This window comes from Triturus cristatus, chromosome 1_2 (assembly GCF_964204655.1).
Source record: "Triturus cristatus chromosome 1_2, aTriCri1.1, whole genome shotgun sequence".
NCBI lineage: Eukaryota > Metazoa > Chordata > Amphibia > Caudata > Salamandridae > Triturus > Triturus cristatus.
In genome coordinates, this window is record NC_140580.1 from 719,866,083 (window position 1) to 719,876,602 (window position 10,520).

The window sequence follows — 10,520 nt, forward strand, 5'->3', positions numbered from 1 at the left end:
TCTTACCATTTTGTGAATTAAGAGGAACAGCCCGCCCCCCACCCCTCCCCCCCCCCAATACTCGCTAAACAAAACACGCTGTTTTTGTCGACGGCTATGTGCGTGCGGATGCCGACTACATCTTCCACTTGCATGGTTTGGGTTTCCTAACATAGCGCCATACTTCGTAAACGTCTTCTAGGCGCTCGCATTAAGAGGCGAGGGGGCGTCTTCAATCTTATTCCTATCAGGCATTCCTCCTGCTAGAGTGTACGGGTAATTTCATTCTAACCTCTATAGTGGGATTTGAGAAGCGGGGTGGAATATCGTGGAGGTGTTTTAAGCCTTTCATGTGAGACCCCCTTGGATTGTAAAAGTCATAATCTGTCTGATTACGCCACACATTGGAATCTGTTTATAGCTTGCAGTGTGTGGTAAACTCTTTCTCCTCAGACTAGCATTCGCTTCACTAAAGAGTTTGGATCCGGGCTACGTTTGAATGGAGAGCTGCTATGAGTGGGGTGCTGCTATGAGTGGAGAGCTGCTATGAGTGGAGAGCTTTTCTCCAGCAACTGTAACACACTGTGTCCAGTTTCTCGGAACAAGATGGCTACACAAGAACGCCGCGGTGCCTTGGACTTCTTCTCTCTATCACCTGGTGCTGGAACCCTACAGACGTCACCGAGCCCACCGCAGTCGCCTGTAGCTCACTACGCTAATGACTATTACAAGTGACGCCATGTCTTTCGCACCCTTCCTTACGTTTCGGCATGCCAGACCTGCAAGAATGTAAATACTAGGAAAAGGTCCGATATTTACCAGGTCATGCAGGTTTTGGTGCAGTAAACACCAAATCTGCATGTTATGATAACGCAACCCACACGACTCAACAGTAATAGTTTGCCTAGGTTTTAAGCAACTGTGATTATATATAGTACCTAACGATAAGGGTAGAGAACACGTAGATGTGATTCTTATATTTATATCTGGGCATCTGCACGTATGGTTTATGCCATCTTTTTAATGGGTAATGGTTATAAACATTGGCATCTGGCCAGAACTAAGATGTAAGCATGGTCGGACTGGTCTATACGGCAATCAGCAGTAGCGTCTGGTGTTGTGGAAGAGTGGCGTGGAGATGGATGGGAGGGCAAAAAAAACCGCACCTGCAGCCGGCCGCGCTCTTCTGCTCTTCTTCTCATAGGCAAAGGCTCCCAGACTTCACTGCAGCCAATCCTGATGCTGCTCTTGTGTCATGAGAGCAGAGCAGGCGCGGTGCGTCCATTGGGGCGTGGGGGCGTAGCCCCCCCGCCCGCACCCGCAGCTCCCTCCTCTGTGAATGTCCGCAGCTCCCTCCTCTGTGAATGTCAGTCAGCATGACGTCGGACCGTGGGCGGTCCGGCGTCATGTTGACTGACATCATTGTCAGACGCCTTTGGGAAAGGCAGCACAAGTGCGCATGAGTGGGCATGGAGCTTAATTTTTTACTCCGTGCCCAGTCATGCGTACTTGTGTTTTTGCTGCCTTGCGCATGCCCATTAGGAGCCCCTCGGTCTCCTAATGGGCAGGCGGCGGGCGAGGAGTAGGCTGTGCCGTCAGCCAATCGCCAGGATTGGCTGAGGGCCGGGTTGCCAGTCACTTGCGTCACGTGGACGTGGTGTTCCGGACCGTTTGAAGGGGCAGAGAGGCGCCAACGCGGGCCAGGAGAAGAGGCGGTCACCGGTCAGGTAAGTGTTTTTTTAGTTTTAGGGTGGTTTGGCTGGGTTGGGGTTGGTCAGGTTTGGCTGGATAATCTGGCCGGGTTGGCGCCTCGGCAGTGCTAGGCTTGCTTGCAGTTTTGCTGGTACTAGTAATGTCGGCCTCCATGTTTAAGACTGTCTTTGCTCTGCATTGCTGCCAGGGCCTAAGTTCGATCTTGGCAGAGGGCCTTTTGCCTCTTGGGCTGCAATAGCTCTCCGGTGTTTCTTCACTTATCAATGTCGCCTTGGATGTCTTTGGTAATTGGTTTTCTCCTGGGCTCCTACCGCTTCATGTTTTTTTAGCCGGCACAACTTCAATGGAGACAGTGCTCCAGTCCCTTCTGGCAATTGGGCATTCCGTGCTCCTCTAGTTTTTGCAAACTAAGCTGGCTAGTGTGTACCTCGTGACTCTTCCAGTGCTCCGTTACCTGGATTTCAATCACCTGTCCTGAACAATATCCCTGTTTTTTTGTACCTTGATGGAGTTCTAGGGAAGTACTCATACTGTTCCTACCCAGGGACTACAGTGGGGTGTGAGCAAGCAGTAGAGTAGCAAGGATGCCATAGGCTCAAGTGTAAGCAGGGGAAATGGCCCCTTTGCTGTTGGAGCGATTAAATCCAGCAATTACTAGGGTTTAATGGCCCTTTCAATTCCCTAGTGCGACTGCACCTGCTGCACCCATGCAAGGTGACATTGAAAGGGATGGAGCAGAGCAGTCGATTCTCAGGTCTGCTTCATTCCCCTGCTGGCCACGGTTCCCTTTCCTTGTCTTAGGCATTTATTCTTTACACTCTCCATCCCCTCAATCTACACCATAACAATCTAATTTCAAGAACTGCCCAATTTCTTAGACTCTGTGTAGTATTTGAATAATGTCTGCATACTCACCATCACGCTGTGTTTGACAGAGCAGGGTCCATTCAGGCCCTGTGCTGTCAATCATATTCACACTATTGTGTGCATTTGTGCAAACACAGTCATCATGACAGTACCCTGGCAGTGCCAATTAAAAAATCCATGGTAAATATCCTCGACAATGCGCCATTTGCACACTATTTTTACCCCCCAAAATTGGGGGGGGGTTCTACCTTATGACGGTCGGGCTTGCTCGCCGTGCGAGCACACCAACAGCCACTCATCCCAAACCTTTACGCCCCACTATTTTCAAATGTCACCAGCCGCCCCTGGAGCAGAGTTAGGATTGGCTTGAGCGCTCTCTGTCAATCAGGGTTTGTAAAGCATGGCTACTCACCCGTGAGGGCCTCAATGCACTGGGGGTGGCTCGCTGGACCGTCTGAGCGCTGGGGTTCAGTCGAAGAGCCAGGTCTGAGGTCCTTCCTGAATTGGGTTAGCGAAGGGCGTTGTCTGAGGTGGAGAGGCAGGGTGTTCCACAGTCCCAGGTCTTGGTAGTGAGGTAGATCTTTTGTCTACGATAAAACAGTAAGGGTGAACAGAATGTGTTCTCTCTCATTCGCTCTTTTCATTAACACATGTTCACATCACATACACAGTTTTCAGAGCTGCCGTTATACACCCACGGGCCACTCAAATTTTAGAAGAACCTAATTTTTTTTTGCATCTTTTTTATGGTCCCAAGTCTTGAATCCTAAAATACCTGCCTCATAGTGAGAAGAATAACTGATCAATATGAAAGGTACTATATTTCTCTGCTGCTTTGTTATTTTAATGAAAAGATATACTGCACAGTTTGTCTTCCATTGCCACATAATTTAGTCAACACTACCACCTAACTCGGTCTTTCACACTGGGCATACATTCACTGGCCCACATACAGAGAGAGAGCAAAAGATGCTGTCAGACAACAACATATTTAATCCTGCCTTAACGCCCAAATGTGCTCCAAACGCATCAATATGCCATTTCCCAGAATCCTTTTGTTAAATGCGTCACATTTGTCCAGGTCCAAGCTCATTATTCCACTGCCAGGACAAGAAAGAGGCAGTGCCGCGCGCTGGTGTTTGGAGGACTGTCACGTACACGCCAGCACGTGACGGGCATGGGCGCCGTTCCTGCTCCGTAAACCTGTCTGCCGCAGCGCACGTCGGAGAATGTCCTGTTCTCCGGCTGCCCTTTCATTGCTTCCAGTCTTTGCTCCTCTGGTGTCTTGCCTCAGCGGCAGCCCCACACAGCGCCCACCACACCCTGCCCTTCCCCAGCCACGCTTAGCCGAAGCTGTTGGATGAGGTAATGCCCTTGGTACATAAAGTTGTGGAATGTCTGAGCCAAGGGAGGGCTGCCCTAGACAAACAGCAGTGTGCCGGCCAGGCAATAATGTATTCGCAAGCTGCGAAGCAAGGGTGGGGGCGGGTGACGTCAGTGATAGCGGCCAGGGGTGCAACAGGTCACCATCGGCTGAGGGAGCCTTTTGGCAGGGTCAAGGGGCAGACTAGCGGGCAACAAAGGGTACAATTTCTCCATTAAACACTGTGGAGTTGCGGGGGTCCAATGTGATTCAATGCGCACAAGGAACATGCCCCCTCAGCCCCTGCTGTGTAGGAAGAAACTATAAACGCGATGCACAGGGCCCTGCAGACCCCTGGGCCCTGGTGACACTGAAAGCGCAGCACAATTGATAGCTGTGCCCCTTATTAAATATGTTAATGAATAAATGCAGACCACTCATATGTTTTTAAACCGGTATAGAAATATCCATATTTATACATTGCTCAGTTTTTGAAAACCCCCTAAGAACCAAGCGAAACACAAACAGTTTACGTTAAAAGCACCAGACGGTGTGTGATAGCTTTAACTTTCATAGTAATATGCATATGCGAAGTGTGTAATATGCTAGTTATTAAACTGTTGAGTGTGGAGAGGGGGCCTTGATTCCCAAAAGTGAAGCCTTGATTGGCTCATGATGTATTTCTCCCTCCCACAGCTATTGTAATAAATCCCATGTTATACTACAGGAAGACCAGATAACTAGAACGAATACATGTTCCTTTAGCTTGATGGAAACATTAATTATTTTTTTTGAAGAAGAAACTTTAGTGTTCGATTAATTATAATCTTTACAATAGAAAAATACTTTAAAAATGATATAAAAAGAGATTTGGTAATTACAATTTTTAAATATTTGACGGTGCTATATTACACAAAGTCTGAGGTCCCAGATTTGAGTTTTCATGATTTTCCTAATGGCGTGCGTTTTCTGTTAAAAATATGTGCCAAGAGGTGCAGAATAACTTTGTTACTAAAAAGGAGCTATTCCGTTAAAACAGAGTAAAAGAGACGGACAGGGCACAAGTCCAGAGAAGTCCAACTGTCCAATCCACTCACTTTAAGGCTCTATCTAAAAGGATGGTGGTCTCTGCGTAGAGAAGGATAGTGACTCTGGTGCCTTCGGCGAAACTCAGGGCCATGAAGTGAAGTAAGCAGCCAGTAAACCACACAGGGCTGCTAACAGGTTGGGCCAGAAAAGAGGTGGCGACTGACTGCATTTATGAGTGGGAAGCGACCCAGTGCAATAAGATGGAGATTTGGTTACTGGCACTCCCACCCCATTAAACTTTTTGCCGCTCTTGTGATGAACTTAGTGACCCGGATATCGAGCATCGGTTTCTCTGGGTTCATGGCTGCTAAGATGGCTTGGTGGCAAGAGCGAACACCGAGTTTATTCCATTCGCCCCTTAGCAGCATCCTTCGATCCTTGAGTAAGGCAGGGCAAACACACGTCACATGCTCAATCGACTCCGAAGTACACCCACACCCTTGCACACTGTGTTGTAATTTGAGCGGCGCCAATCTGGTAGATGGCGCAAGAAAGGCCTTTCACCCATCCTGAGTGCCACAAATCTTTTTCTTTCCATGCTACTGCATAGGTGCATGATAGATATGGCACCGTAATACCTGGCTGAAACCCTGATAAAACAGTCCAGGCATGTTTGCGATTTGCCAATTGTGTCCTATCAGAGTGAAAACACCAGTTCCAGACTCTTTTTTTAATGTACGTTTTGAGGGCCTGCTTGGATGGGTTGATTCCACAGATTTCAGTCGAATCCAGCATTTGCAATAAGTGTTCTAAATAGCTGCAGTGTTTTCGTCCCACTTGGCTGGTTGATATTTCTTGCCACAGCAAAGCCTCCAGGCTTCCTTCGCTTGATGTGCGCAGTTTGTTGCACAGCTCAATAAAAGCGCCAGCCAAACCCCTAATAGTATAGAAGGCCGAACTCAAGTCTTATCTGAGCTGGGTATGAGGATTTCGGTAGACTCCATTTTTGCTTGAAGATTCTTGTTATTATCTTGTTCACCGTATGGGACTCTTTCCCCAGCATAATCTCCTGGCCATGCGATAAATAATTGGAGGTTTTGGCTTTCATGATGGTAAGAAGAGGGGTCAGGCTTGGTCCGGATAACAGCCTTGCTAACTTCATTAGTGCTACTTCGATTGACAGAGCATTTGCCCCGAACACTTCCTTCTGTTTGGAGAAATGGCCTCTTGAGTCCATATAAACCCCCAGATATTTGTAAGAGGCAGTGCTTTCTATGCTTTTGCCCTTAAATTGCCACCCTCCACTTAGCAGCTTACTTTTCCCGAAGGTAGTTGTCTTTGTCTTTGATAGGTTTCATTCCAACTCGTTGCAAATTGTGTAGGTGAGCAGCTGATGGAGAAGCTTCTGTAAACCGACCCTTGTATGGCTGAGCAAGACAAGATTGTCTGCGTATAGCAGATTGCTTACGTGGGTACCGCCAAGTTTTGGAGCGTGGGAATTAACATCATCAAATATCTGTGGTAAATCTGGGATAAAAAGGTTAAAAAGAAGGTGTGCCAGCATGCACACACCCTTGTTTTGCACCACAGATGTTTGTATTTTCCTTGAGATATGGCATCCGTCTCCCAATTTTATACGGATTCAGGTTTTAGAGTGAAGCTGGATTATGGCCTTTAAGAGGGCAGAAGGGATTCCCAATTTCTGCAGTTTAAGCCATAGTAGACACCTGGGCACATGGTCGAAGGCTGCCTTGAAGTCGACGAAGCAACAATGGAGGGGCATTCTTGAGGCCGATGCTTTCTCCATCAGTACAGACAGTGCAAACAGGTTTGTTGAAGTTCCTGATTTTGCCACAAATCCAGTCTGATTGAAGGGTAGGAGGTGATTGTTGCAGGCCCAGGACGACAGATTTTCGAGCAACAGGGTAGTGCAGTATTTGGATTCAACATCCAAGAGGGCTATCATCCTGTAGTTTTTAGGGTCAGCTCTATTACCCCCTTTCAAGATTGGATGGATGATGGCTCCATGCCAGGATTCTAGTATATGCTGACTGGACCGACAAAAGGAGAATAAGGGTGCCAGATGTTTGGCCCACAACTCAATGTCCACCTTGTACAGGGCCTGGAGGAGGCCATTTGGCCCAGGGGCCCCATCCGACCGGCCGTTGCTGATAATTCATGCTATTCGAGTTATCAGTACTTCAGGTGCCTTTGATACCTGAGACAGAAGCTCGTCTTGCTGGTGCGGGGTTTCGGTAATGTTACATTAATTAAATCTGCCAAGTTGAATAGATGGGCGCTCTTTAAAATTATCCAAATAATAAATTACGAAATTATCGAGGAAGCAGACCAAGAATATAATACAAAATTTAAAATAGAAATGATGAGCACATAAAGCAATATAAATCAGAAATAAAGATTTAAAAAAACAGAACATTTTAAGAGAAACAATACTACAACTTGGATGAGGAGCACATAAAGCAATATAAATCAGAAATAAAGATTTAAAAAACCCAGAGCATTTTAAGAGATAAGCCATACTACAACTTGGTGCACGTATATACCTTTGCAAGACAATTTGATATGCTAAGAAATGATTGCAAATGTGGCCTAACGGCTAGGGCGGTCGATCTCAAATATGGGGAACCGGGTTCGCGTCTCGGCAATGACGCTCAACATCCTGTGATTCTGGGCAAATCACTTAATCTCCCCCTGCCTAACAAAAATGAATGTGTCCTTGAGTAACGCAACTGGTGCTCAAGTAAAGCGCTCTGACACCTGATGCTCAAGTAAAGCGCTCTGACACCTGATACCTGCGGGTCAAGTTCGAGCTATATAAAACTCAGAAAAAAAGTATATATCAAAAGGTAAGAGATGTTCAGAGGTCAATACTGACAAGCACCATCTTAGAAATATCAGAGGTCAGCACAATATTAAATGAAGAACTATAAGACCATCTTTCGACCAGAGAAGAAGATGTATTACAATTAGGTCTTACTTTTTGGCCAGTACGCCGCTTGAACTATGCGCAAGCCAGCATACACACCTTCAAATTCATCAGAAAGCTGAAGTTAGCAAACTATTTTCAAGCTTACAAGAATTTACCCCTGGGACGGAGCAGGCGTAGTGCCTCTACGCGAAGTTCCATGGAGTTGGGAAACAGCTCAGTGGAACTTGGCTTCTCTATGCACCCTCCCAAAGTAATTAAAAGTAATGAAACGGCTCTTAACTGCCATGGCTGCCTCCTCCTCACCATGTCCGCTATCCTGCCTCCTCCTCGCCTTCCATCTTCACTGATAACCCCTATGTTGTACGTCTTGCGCCTGTGCCTGCTCCTTCGCATGGCCACGGCAGGTAAGTACCTTTTTAATTACTTTTAATTATTTTGGGAAGGTGGAGGGGTCGGCTAACTACGCTCCGCCATGGAGTCGTAGTTGTGCCTGAACTCTGCGTTCGCAACGGAACGCGGAGTAGGAAAAACTACGTAAACTAAGCTGGCGTAGCGTAGTTACCCATCCGGGCTTAACAAGAATGTCCAGTAAATGAGGCAAAACATAAGAACTGCAAGAAGTGTGAAAATTCAAGGACTTAGAGACCGTACAAATATTGGAGACATTTGATGTATCATTAGCCTAAGAGAATAATACAATCACAGAACCTTTAACCTTCACTCCATGCCTACACTGTATGCCACTGAACATAGTGGACTCAAGAGAAAATCTATTTATATGGCGAAACATATAATAGATGCAATCAAATATTTCAGGACAGGATAATCATGGGCTTTAAAAAACGAAGGAAACATGACAGGCATTAGGCAGACTAACCAAAACAGAGACACAAAGTTATACATCTGGTGTGTAATGATAGCAATTCCATTTTGAAACTCTTGACCAAGGAAGGAAATACTGAACTCATGACAACAAAAATGCATGAATAAGAAGCTTACTCCCAACTATGCAACATGGAAAGTTACCAGCTGTGCACATTTGAGGAACATAGAGAAGCAAATCGGCAACGTCATAAGAAACTCCTTGGTTGGAAAGAAGGAGGGCTGATTTATTGTGAATACCATTATCTCAAAAACAACTATAACCACTTATTTGATCCCTAAAATCAACATGAACCCAATCAAACCACCAGGTCATCTGATAGTTTCATCCATAACTAGCTTTTTGGAGAACATCTCAGAACTTGTGAACCACTTTCTGCAACTACATGCTCTCACACTACCATAATACATATGAGAAAGTGCAGACTTTATTCTCAAAAGCTTTGACATCCCTTGGCAAACAAATTATCTCATGATAACATTAGATGCCACTGCTCTGCTTACACACATCAATCACCATCATGAAGTCTAGGCATGTGAGTATTTTCTCACTCGTAGACCACTGAAATATCTGCAGCTCAACAGAATGATACAGGATGCCCTGAAGAATACCAAGAAAAACATCTTCTTATTTCAGAGCAAACTATACAGGCAAGCATGGGGAACTGCAATGGGCAGAAGGTTATTTCCGAACTATGCCAACCTATTGATGGGTTAGTGGGAAGAGAACGTTATGGATGGAGCAGATTGGGAATTTCACTAAGTGTATGGCAACATGGCACCAACACATAGAAGATCTATTTCTCATTTGGTCAGAAAGCAAACAAGATGCATATCATCTTAATAAATAATCAATAACAATAACCTGAATCTAACATTTATAGGAAACAGAAACAGCAAAAGCATCCATTTCTCATATCCCAAGATCAAAGTAGAAAATAAAGCTCTAGAAACGTTTATTTTGCAAGGCCACAGCACAAAACAGTATACGCCATGCAACAAACTCACACCCTCCTAGCATTAAATGCTGAATCCCATATGGAGAACTAATCTGTATGAGAAGAAACTGTAGAATTGACATAGCTTGCACAAAACAAAGAGACCAATGGCAAAACAGATTCATAAATGGAGGGTATTCAGTATCCCTATTGACAACAAGTGAAAGAAAAATGTATTTGTTCTTTAAAAAACAAAGACAGAAAGTGATACTCTTTATAATGAATTTCTGCTTGGAATCTAAAGTCATCACCAATGTCATCAATAAACATTGAGGTATTCAAGGGACATAAAATGCACTAAAAACTACTATTGGCAATAAAGCAGGCATCACATATTGATGATCAAAATCCCTAAAAGAAGAACTAATACATAATTTTCTCAAAATGGACCAAGTGTCAGAATTGCTCAACGAGACCTAAAGGATTGTTCCCTTGCAAATAATGTAATGCCTGCACCAACAGTGAGAACAAGAGGATCTTTTTTGTATCGTTTTTTCTTCACTTGTAAGACACAAGAGAATGCCCAAGAAATATGTATGCATGCTTGAACCTGTAAAAGAAAGAATACAGTAGCACAAATGAGAATAAAAGAGAGATTTTAGGTATCTGATGATGAGGCACTTACACCAGGAGCACCTGGTAAATGCAGACACGTTGACATATTTTAGCATAGATATAGCAGAGAATGCCATCGGAGTTGGTAAAAGAACTTTGAAACTCTGACAGTTGGAATCACTAT